Below are 12021 nucleotides of genomic sequence, written 5' to 3' on the forward strand. Positions count from 1 at the left end.
AAAAAGAGCCGTATCTCACCATTTTCATTCTTGCAATTTTCTTCTGTGTAATTTCATGATCCTCTATTCAATTCAACCACTTCCTAAGCTTGCCTCATCTTTTATTCACTTGTTTCACTTGTCTCAAAGCCTATGCCATTGAATCCACACTCACTTGGAATCTATCATAGCTTTTCCTCCATTAATCTTTTTTTTGAAGCCAAAACCATAGTGAGGTATCAACAAAAAATTAGTTTTATAATCATGGAGTGCACTCATCTATAAATTGTTAACCAAACAAAATATGAACAAACACATTAACAAGGCATGGAAAATCAAACTAAATATGGAATTTTCAGATTTGGTTACAAATGTGTAGAAGTTCCACTGCAACCTCTCGCCTATTGTTCTCAAACATTTCAGACATGACAATGGTTACTATATAAATAGATGCTAATGGTAAATCTTTGAGCAGCCCCAATGCTAATCTTCTTGGAAAATTGTTGTTGATGGGAGATGACAACACACCATAGAAATAGGATGGTATTGTCATCTAGAAGCAGCAATGTGGCAAGATTAGGCACAGACAATATAGGTTCCATGAAAAGACTTAGAAACACTTGGAAAATCTCTGAGTGGCCCCAATGCTAATTTTCTTGGCAAATTGTTGTTGATGGGAGATGAAAACACACCACAGAAATAGGATGGTATTGTCATCTAGAAGTAGCAATGTGGCAAGATTAGGCACAAATAGTATAGGTGCCATGAAAAGACTTAGAAACACTTGCCTTCTGACTTGGGTCATTCTGGCTTGGACCATTTGCCAGCGTAGACTCCAGACCAATTTCTAGCATCAGCACCTGAATAGGCAATTTCGACTTGGATGGGATATTTATCAGTCAAGAATCCCATAGTAAATAGCCTATCAACTAATTAATGATTTTATCTAATGCCCATGGCCTAAAAGATGGAATCATCTTGGTCTACAATGAGTATGTCAATGAGTATGTCAAAGATATATTGAAAATTAACTATGAAAAAGTATATCAAAAGAAGAGAGGTGGATAGAAAACAATGACATTACTCTTTATGAATTTCTCCATTTACCTCAATCAATTGTACCTCTATATTATTTTATTTAGCTCTTTCTAGCTCCCTATATCCCTCTAGCTCTAACTACATCTCTCTTGTCTTTTTTCTATCCATGTCTATCTACCTCTTTCTACTTCTCTTTATCTCTTTCTATAACTCTCTATTTGTCTCCATCTCTCTATACCTCTATCCATTTATGTCCATTCCCTACCTCCTCTCTCATCCACTCCATCTTTACTACTTTGTGTATGTATCTCTATTTCACTTTGTATCTCCTTGGCACTCCTCTCTATATATCCTTGTATCCAAATTTTTGTCTACATTTATCAATCAATAACCACACCTCTCTTTATAAATTTCTTATCATTTATTTCAAAGATATTGATATGATCCAATAGAAACACAAATATTAGATATTTTGAAATTAAGGAGGTAATTATTTCTCAATGGCTATTCTTGATCAGTTGTTATTCTAATTTTGATAAATTATTGTTATGAGTTTGATCTAGATTGAAGTTCCTTTATTTTTTGTATTCATGTGTGTTTAGGTGAGGATTCTAAGGGATTTGTGGTATAGATGAGGGTAAATCATCTAGCAAGCTAAAAAATGTTGGGGGTTTTGTCTAAGTCATTTATGTTTGTGCCTTCTTCAATGGCAATGTCAATGGTGATTATTTTCCTATTTTCAAAAACTTTCTTGGTTTTGAAGTATCTAGCACGAAGTTCCTAATATTGCAAGGAGTAAATTTCATCAATGAACATAAATTCTTGGTTGAGTTTTTATCTTTTGGTTGTGATCCATTGTCTAACATTAGTGATTTGATGAAAGTGTTTTACATTAATTTTTTGGTGACCGAATGTTGTCAATTATGATGCAAGTTTCTCTTAGTTCAAATGCAATGTTATTACTCAATAATGAGTTGAACCATAAAGTGTCCAATCTTCCTGAATGCTCAAATAATTATTTAATCTATTTTATAATTAATTGAAGATATGTGGAAAGAGATATAAATTGTTAAAATCAAAATGAGTTCAAATAAAGTGCAAACTTATTAATTAAAGATAGAAGCATTTAGTTTTCTTGTAAGAAGAAGTAGATATAAGGTGAATATGATAGCAATATATAATAAGATACGAATAAAAGGGAGAGGTAATGTATGTAGAGAGAGGTACATCAATACATGTATCCCTCTCTCCCTCCCTTATTATTCTTCTTCTTTCACCCCCCCTTATCTTCTAAAATATCCCTATCTCTCTCTCCTCTCACTTTGTACTCTCTCCTCATCTCTCTATCTCTTGGTCTATATCTCCAATTCTACTTCTTTGTATTTATTTATTGATCAAAAAATAAAAGATATCATTGATCTCTTATATTTCAAGTTTAGGATTATGGTTTTATGTACATAATTTGAGGTAGAGTTAGTGTTAATTTAGAGTACAAGATTTATGATTATGAATTGAATTAATGGTTAGAATTAGATTCAAGAGATGGGGATAGGGTTAGGGTTAGGGTTAGAATAGGGAATTGTAGAAAAATGGTGGCTCAACCTTACAATAATAAAATATCATTGTAAATATAGGAGAGATAGAGGTTCAAACTATTGCCCCTACATCATGATTGTAAGGGGTTCCCCCTTGTTGTACAATAACTCAGAATATAAATTTTTATATAAATTTTCTCATTGTGATTTGACCAACTATCTTTCCTAATGTAGTAGTCATAATACTAATTTAACCTTAATAGTAATCCTTATAATATCTAATTTCTAATAATAGCTATTTACATTGATCCTAACCCTAACAAAAGGTGCTTCTTACAATTATTAATAATATAAATTGAGAAACACAAAACTATAGCTTTAACTACAAGACAATGATAAATATTAATTAATAATTATATTATATTGAATATCATAATTTTATTTATAGAAAATAAAAATCTACATCATTTATTAAAATAGTTTTATGAATTTTATAGTTAATTTTATTACAAAATATATTTTTATTTATTTTATCTTAAATTTCAATTTTATTTTTTTTATCGATAAACGGTCATAGCCTTCTAATGTATTATATTAATAAATTTAAAGAAATACAAGGGTTTCTCTATTATGGTGGGCACTGGTAGGAACAAAGTAAGAAAACCTCCAATCTAGCCTAGGACCAAAGTCCTATATTATACATCAATAAAAGGGGCATACCCCAATTTATAAAAGTCAAACATTATGTCAAAGTGATTACATCATAGTATGCTAAAACTTGATCTTTAAACCATCTAGGCTCTTGATGTTGCATAAAGAAAGTCTTGATCTCTTATAAGACATCACAAAGCAAACAACAGGTGGTGTTAAAAGTTAGTAAACCATGATAAAATATAATAATTTGTGTTAGTGTTTCATGGAATCCAAAGGGAGAAAAATCCATCCTATAACTAATAATCTTAAGATTACAAGATTCAAAGAGTAAATTATAACTAGATTATCAAATGATCAAGGGAATAAACACAAATAATCCATAATTATAAGTGCATACCACTCTCAAAGTCGATATGAATAAACAAAGGAAAGATTTCAAAAATTATACATGGCAAAAAAATGATCTGGAAAGTGATACACATGCAATCGAAGGAAAACCCAAACTAACAAACTGAGATGATTTCCACATGCCAAAGTCATAGAGACCATAAGTCAGACCATGAAGTTGGAAGAGATGTAACAAGTCACTAACTTTATCTATTCTGATAACGATATTTACATATCAAAATTGTATACAGGATAGTTTCGGGCAAATAAGAGGACTACTAATAAAATGTAGCCTTACTACAAACTTGTCAAATAAGAAACTATAGCTGGAAACCAGTCAGTGAGAAGTAAATAACCGATGCCTATATGTAAGTACTATGCCCTATATTTAATTGGGTTGAAATAATACTACCAAAATGACTTGGAATTACAACTAAGTATGTCAATATTGTTTCTTAAAAACCATGATAATCTCCAAAGCCTCATGCAGATTTGTGGCCTTTGAACCAGGAGGAAACTCGTTGGCCATCCTGCCTCTGCTTGATTTATCATAATTTGGGATGCAGAATTCCACATTGTCCAAATCAAAGAGATCTGCATCCTGGTGAATTTATGCATCAAAGGCCCTCAAATAATTCAAGATCCAATCTCTACTAGGATCCTCAATTATTCCTCTCCATCTTAGCAGGAAGTTAATGCTTGCTTCCATCTTCAGCCACTCTTTGAAGAATTGAATGTTGTCCCTGATTACCAAACATGGTCGCCTTGGACTTCTAGCTAGCTCTGGACTATCCAATTTGTGTTCCATGTATGCTTTAGGAAGGAGGATCCTTAGCCTTTCATCAATGTTAGCTACCACTATCTCAAGCCCTAGCAACCAACAAGGGCCGAAAAGGTTGTAGCTCAGCCTAACAATGTCCCATTTCTACACCCCTGCCCTAGCAAGGTAGCCTACCCAAAGCCCTATAATATCACTGTTTGTCCTCCATGAATACTCATAATTGAAAACCCCCTCATCTAGTGCTCTACTAACCATAATTTGGCTCATATCATCTATTGGCCGAAATAACCCATTCCATCTTTCTTGCTTAATAGGACCAAAGAAGGCCATAGGGTGGTTTTCGAAAGCATGATACAGGTAGATATTTGTATCCATGGAGAAACATAGTTACAAACCAAGGGCTATAGTGAGAATTAATGCTTCTGAGCTGAAACTGCTAGTTAGAGATTTTAGGAGAAAAAATCTAGAATAAAAATGATGACAAGGACACCCTAATGGGTTCGAAAATGTCACTCAAAATCATAATTAAGCATATTTTCATACACAAAAGAAAGATATGCATCATAATCTGGTACAAGGCCTGATTTAATGATAATTAAAATCTCAAAATGGGAATAAGTTGGGCAAGAGAATAAACAACTATGATGAAAAATTATCCTATTATGTTTTGGTTATATATTAAGAAGTTTTCTCCATCAATACCTTTATTAGCTAAGCTATCGACTTCCTTGTTACCTTCTCTATAGATATGCAAGAATCTTACTTCTTCAAATTTTCCTAATAGTTTGAGGGTTGTTTCTAATCTAGAATATAAGATCTAGTTAGGTGTTCCCCCCTTTCTGAGAGCATTTAATATGATCTGAGAGTCCCCTTCAATCATGATCTTTTTAATGCTAAGGCTATTGTATATTTTTATACCTTCTTCTACTACTTCAAGTTTTGCTACATTATTGGTCGTTATTTCAAGTGATTTAGATCTTTTTGCTAACTAGCTTCCTAATTCATCCCTAATAATACATCCTATACCTGCCTTACCTAGATTACCTCTGGATGCCCTGTCGAAATTCATTTTCTTCCATCCTGGCAATGGGGGTTCACATTTACAAGCTTTCCTAGCTAGATTATTTTTCTTTTTATACTAAAGAGTAGGATTAATGAGAAGAGGCCATAATTTTTTAATCTCTGCATCCCATTTTGTAAATGATCCTTCTTCTCTTGGTCTCTTCCTAAGATCAATATTCATAACTTTCATAATAGCTAGTTCAACCTTTGTAAGGAGAGCTTGCACATTAAGATCCTTATTTTGAAAAATATGTCAATTTCTTTCTTTCCAGATCTCCCAAGTTAGAATTTCTAGGGATATATTCTAAAGTTTCCCATATACATTATTAGGAGGATCTTTTGGCCAACCCATTAGATGATCTATCCATTTACCTGCAAGAGGGGCAATCCAATTGAGTTTGTATTAGAGCCACCTCCAACATTCCTGAGTGTATTTACAGTAGTATAGGAGGTGTTCTGTAGTTTCTTCACTTTCTTTTCATAATATGCATCTTGATGGTCCCTCAAGACACATTTTTTTAATTCTATCTATTGTTAGTATTCTCATTTGCATGGCTACCCAAAGAAACATACCTACTTTGGGGAGTCTTGCTGGATCCCAACATAAATTTATTGGGAGGGTACTAGTTTCCTATCTTTGGGAATTTGTGATCAATTTGTACCCTTCTTTGACTTTATAAGTTCCATCCTTAGAGGCTGCCCAAATTAGCTTTTTCTCCCTATCTTTGATTGAAGTTGGGAAATTTTTTAGAATGCTTTCAAGTCTCTCTTGATCCACCTAGTTGAGTCCACAATTAGAGAGGGTTTTCCATTTCTACATCTTTCCTAATTTAGAGTAATTTTCCTCTATATAATCTTTCACTTTTGACCCCCATATTGCCTTAAGGTGCACTGAAGCTTCTAAGGTGATGTCTAAACAGTTTAAGGGTGGATGTCCATTCCATGAGTCCTCCCAAAATAGAGCTTCGTCACATTTCCCTATATCCCAAGTGAGGTATTTGGATATCAGGTTCTAACAATTAATAATGAAGTTCCATCCTACAGAACCTTTAGGGGGTTCTCTAATTTTAAATAAAGAGGTACTATCCGACGGGTTAAGATATTTGTTAAAGAGGATTCTGGCCCATTTCCTATCCCTTTCTTGGTATAGTCTCCACACTTGTTTAGCTCCTAATGCTTCATTCTACCACTCTAGATTTTTTATTCTTAGGCCCCCAACTTCTTTGGGTTTGCAAATATTGCTCCAATTGATAAGAGTTTCCTTCTTCTTATCCTCTAATCCATTCTAGAAGAAATCTCATAGTTTCTTTTCAATTTTTAGGTTTATGCTTTTAGGTAATTGTGTATAAGAGAGCTAATAGGTGGGAATTGTTGATAAGACTACTTTGATTTTAGCAGTTCTCCTAGCCTTGGTCAGCCATCTTCCTTTCCAAGATTCTATTTGGTTATCAATTTTCCCTAGTATATGCTCCCACCCTGGGTTGGATTTTCTACCTTTATCTAGGAATATTCCTAGATATTTAAATGGTAAAGTACCCTTTTTGAATCCTAATTTTTTTCATATCTGGTCTTCTATTTCCTCAAGTGTATTTAAGAAGAAGATTTCTAATTTCTCAGCATTGATTCTCTAGCCTGATGCTTTAGTGTATGTCTCTAAAATATGTTGCATATGGTGTGCCTCATTTAGAGTGTTGATTCTAGCAAGAATTGTATCATCAATGAATTGTTGATAGGTCATGTTTTCTACGTCATTTTTTACTTTAACTCCTTTAATTTTGTTTTATACTTGCACAAATTTGAGTGCTCTTCCAAATGATTCTACCATAATGATGAATAGAAATGGTGATATTGAGTCCCCTTGCCAAATCCCCCTAGAGGTGTTAAAGAATCCTTCCAGAGTACCGTTAATGAGAAGAGAAATTTAAGGGGTAGATATACATTGGTAGATGATGTTTATCCACTATTTAGAGAAGCCAAAGGCTTCTAGAGTTTTACAGAGGAATCTCTTGTCTACTTTATCATAAGATTTTTGGATGTCTAGTTTTAATAGCATACATGCTTCATTATTTTTAATTGCCAAGTGGGTAGTTTCTTGAATGATTAAAATCTTGTCTAAGATGGATCTACCAAGGACAAATCTAGTTTGTTCTTCCAAAATAAGTTTGAGGAGGAATTTTTTTAGATGGTTAGCTAAAAAAATTGAGAACACTTTATAAATAGTATTACAAAGTGCAATTGGGCTAAAGTTCCCTAGTTCTTTACATTCTTTTTTTTGGGGGATAAGAGTTAAAAAAGTATGATTGATTTCTGTTAAGAGGGATCCTCCATTTTGAGATGCTTCTAGAGCTTTCCATAGATCTATTCCTAGTATATCCCAATATTGTTGAAAGAAGAATGCTTGAAACCCATTTGGGCCTAGGGATTTATCAGGATTGATATTGAAGAGTGTGGTTTTAACTTCTTGAAAAGTAAAAGCTTTATTTAGGAATCTATTATCCTCATCTGTGATCAGCTTGGGAATAGCTTTTAACATTTCCTCTTGATCTACTCTATTAAAAGAGTCAAAATTATTAAGGGTATCTTTAAAATAGTCAACAAAGATTTCAACTATTTCTTCTGGATTTTTAGTTTGCTCACCTTGCAGATTCTTGATCTTTGTTATGTTATTATAGTTTCTCTTGTAAATTGTGTTGTTATGAAAGAATTTTGTGTTGCAATCTCCTTCTAACAGACACTTTTCTCTAGATTTTTGTTTCTAGAATATTTCTTCTTTTGCTAATATTTCTTCTTGTTTTAATAAGTACTCTTTCTCTAGTTGATAAGATTCATTATTCATCCCCTTAGTTATTATTTCTTTGTTTAGTTTACTTATTTTTTCTTCTATATGTATTTTTTTCTTTGAAGATACTTTTAAATTGTGTTTTATTCCATTTAAAAAAAAATTCTTTGATGCTTTTTAATTTTGAAACCAAGCAAAACATTTTTTATCCCTAAAACTGTTCTTCCTGCCAGGATCCTTTTATCTCATTCATGAAAGATTTGTCCATGAACCACATCTTTTCACATTTGAATGGATTCCTTCTTGGTTTAATCTGCTCTTTGATTTCCAGCTTTACAAGGAAGTGATTTGAACCTGCCATAGGAAGTATTTCTGCATTTACTACTTTATCCAATATGCTAAGATCACCTTTCAAGAGAAATCTATCCAAATGTTCTGCAATATAACAAAAACCTTTCCTTCTATTATTCCACATATATAAGCCATTCTTGGTGAATATGTCAATGAGGGAGTCCTTATGGATCTAGTTTCTGAAGTCTTCAATGGCTCTAGAAACTAAAAAATTTCCTCCATGTTTCTCCTCTTTTTTTAAAACAACATTGAAATCTCCTCCTATGATGATGGTTTCATTTGGTTTTGAGTTGATAAATGTGTTGATTTCATTCTAGACAACTAATTTCTCTGATGATTGAGTGGGCCCATAAACATTAATTATAATCAACTGTATGTTTGATTTTGTACTAGTAGCTCTACTTCTCATCCAATTAGTGTGGGTAGTTATTTCTTCTATATTCACTTGTCAAGAATTCCATATGATTCCTAGTCCTCCTGAAGCTCCCTGTGACTATTTAAATTCTAATTTCCACTTCCCTAATTTTTTACTTAACTTTATTCCTTCTTCCTTGTTTAATTTTATTTCTTGTATTAATGTAATGTCTGAATCAAATAAAGTGAGATTATGCTTTAATAAGCATTTCTTGCTAGGGGCATTTAAGCTCCTAACATTCTAAGTGGTGATTCTCATTGATCCTTGGGAAGGATATTCCCCTTCCCACTTTGTAGAATATCAAAAATCTTAATTTTTTCCTTTACCTATACTGCTATCTCCCTAAGTTCTTTTAGTGATTTTCTTCCTCATTTCTACTTTGTTTTCCTACAATTTGGTATCTTCATTCCTTCTGGATTTACTAAGATACCTATCCTTTCCAAATTTTGATCCTTTAGCACTTTTTCCACTATCATTGAATCTTCTCTTTCCTGGAAGTCATTTGTAATTATTTCTTTAATTATCATCTTATTAATTTGGTAATCTTTACCTTCTATGACTTGGTCTTTCCATGTTAACTTTAATTCTTTGTTGTTTTTTCCTTTCTTAGGGTTGTCCCCTAAGTCATTCCATATGATTTTCTCTTCCATTAGCATGTTTTTTGGTTCTACAGATGTTATCCTTATTCCTGATGTTGATTTTGTTCCTTCTCTGATTGGTGCAAACATGTCCTTTCCATTACTAGGAGTTTTCCAAAATTTGTAACTCTTCTTTTTCACTTTCTTTTTTATTGTGATGTTGCTCCATTGGGCTGAATCTATTGGAGGGATGTTTACTTCTTGTTCTGAGGTCCTTATTTGGTGGGCTTCTTCTTGAATTATGTCTTTTGTAGAACCTTTTCCTTCATTGTTTCTTTGTTCTATCTGCTTAGCGTCTAATTTTTCAACTAAGAATTTGGATTGGTCTTCTATTCGGGCTTCAATCTAGTTGCTCCTATTCTTTGATGTTTCCCCTATTTCTAATATTTTTATCCTTTTTCCTTTGTGTTCTTTGTGAACAGCTTTTTCCAATATGCTTTGATCTCTTAGATCATTCTGTAGTAGAAGGATCTCATGAAATAGCTTGTTTACTTTTTTAATGTTGAGTTGCATTTCTTATACTATCTCTCTTTCCATTTGACAATCCTTACACCTTTTAAATTTATCCAATGAGTGTTGATAGTTTATATTATCCATCCAATCTTTTTCCTTATTTCCTTCTATTTCCAAATTCTCTTGTAAGTATTCTTCTTTGTTCATTGGATTTCTTTTATTTGGATTTTTAACCTTTTCTATTGTCCTTTGACTTCCTCTATTATCCTTTGTTATTACAGCTTCTTCTACATTCCTTTCTTTTCCCATGCCTCTTCTTTCTTTTTCTTTTATGTTGTCTTTGATATGCATTTTAGTTAAATTTAGATCCTTAATTTTATCTATTTCTCTTGAATATTCTCTAAATAATAAGTTATAAATGGATTTGTTGGTTATAATTTTCCTACTTACTATGTTGCTTAGATCTGATTTTACTAGAACCCTAATTTTATTAGATTTAATTTTACTATCTTCAAATCCTATGAGAGATCCCAAAGATTTTCCTATTCCTTTTATGATATTATCCTCCATTAGTTCTGATGGTATGTCAAAGCATTCCATCCATTTGACTATTTTTATATTTTTAATGTGGTTTTTGTTAAAATTTGGTTGCCATGCTATAAAGTTGATGTGATGTCCCTTATAGAAGTAATTATCAGAACTTAAAATTTAGTTTTATCCTTTGAATTCTAACAAAGTATGAACTAGTATTTTTCCACAAAAGAGATTATGTTACTTACCTTATCACCTCATTTCTTGGATATGATACATACCAACTTGATTCTATATTTTGGTGGTCCATTTAGTGCATATAGATGCCCTTTTTGTGCAATCCATCCATCTTCCTTCACTATGCAAATTGTTGATCATTATTTTGTCATTGCTTTTTTTCTTAATTAAAAACCTTAGGTTAGGGTTTCTTGCCTCTCTTTGATTGATTGCTACTTGGTGTTTCTTCCAGTGTGGTGGAATGTAAGCTTCCTTTGCTGGGTGGAATGTTGCCTTTAGTGGATTGTTTTCGCAACTGCTTATTAGTGATACATAGTTTTCTGATGTCTTCCGTAAATTTTTTGGAGAGGGGCCTAAAGGTATTTTATTGGCTTCTAAAATTTCTTTAGGCCAATTTGAGTGCCTTTTATAAACTTTCTTCCTCAGGCTAGGGTTTTGATTTTCTAGAGTCACATATTTTGTTCTTCTGAAAAACTCTTTTTGAGTTTGCAAACTTGCTATTGTGCCATCTTTGCCCTATTGTTACAATCTTTGGTTTCATTTTTTCCTATTCTCTATGATCTAGCATTCTTCCCCGCTTCTATAGTTTTGACTCTTAATTATATCTGTATTTCATTTTTCATGTTTTTGGATTAGGGTTTCAAACCTATTCATGCCAGTTTTCATTTTGCACAGTCGATCACTGTTCTGAGAAGAAAGTGCTTTGAATTTGTTGCTAGTAATCAAAGGGCTGAATTCCTTCTTCTGATACTGATAAATATGGTTGAAAGGAACGAAAGATTTAAAGTTTCCCTGCAAATTTTTCTTTTTTGCCATTTTACAGAGCAGAATTGGCTAGATCTAGTATCTTAGGTAGAAGCCACTTCTAAAGAAATGATTTCCTCTCACTAACCTTCTTGTTAATTGTTTCTTTTTAAAATTTGATTATTTTTTATTTTATAAAGATATAATATTTTTGTATACGACCATATTCAATAAAGATATATCATTTCGATACAAAAATGTTACAGTTACTTTTTATTTTTTGATTAAATTATAAGCAATATATATCAACATTTATTGAATGTCAATTTAAAAGAGGTACGAAATAAATAAATTCAAAATGATGAAGTGCATTAGCATAAAAGAAAGCTATTGTACAAATATACTAAATTAACTATTATATTTTTTATTATTAAAAA

Source organism: Cupressus sempervirens, chromosome 8 (assembly GCF_028749045.1).
Source record: "Cupressus sempervirens isolate cs-2001-9-10 chromosome 8, ASM2874904v1, whole genome shotgun sequence".
In the NCBI taxonomy this organism is placed as follows: Eukaryota; Viridiplantae; Streptophyta; class Pinopsida; order Cupressales; family Cupressaceae; genus Cupressus; species Cupressus sempervirens.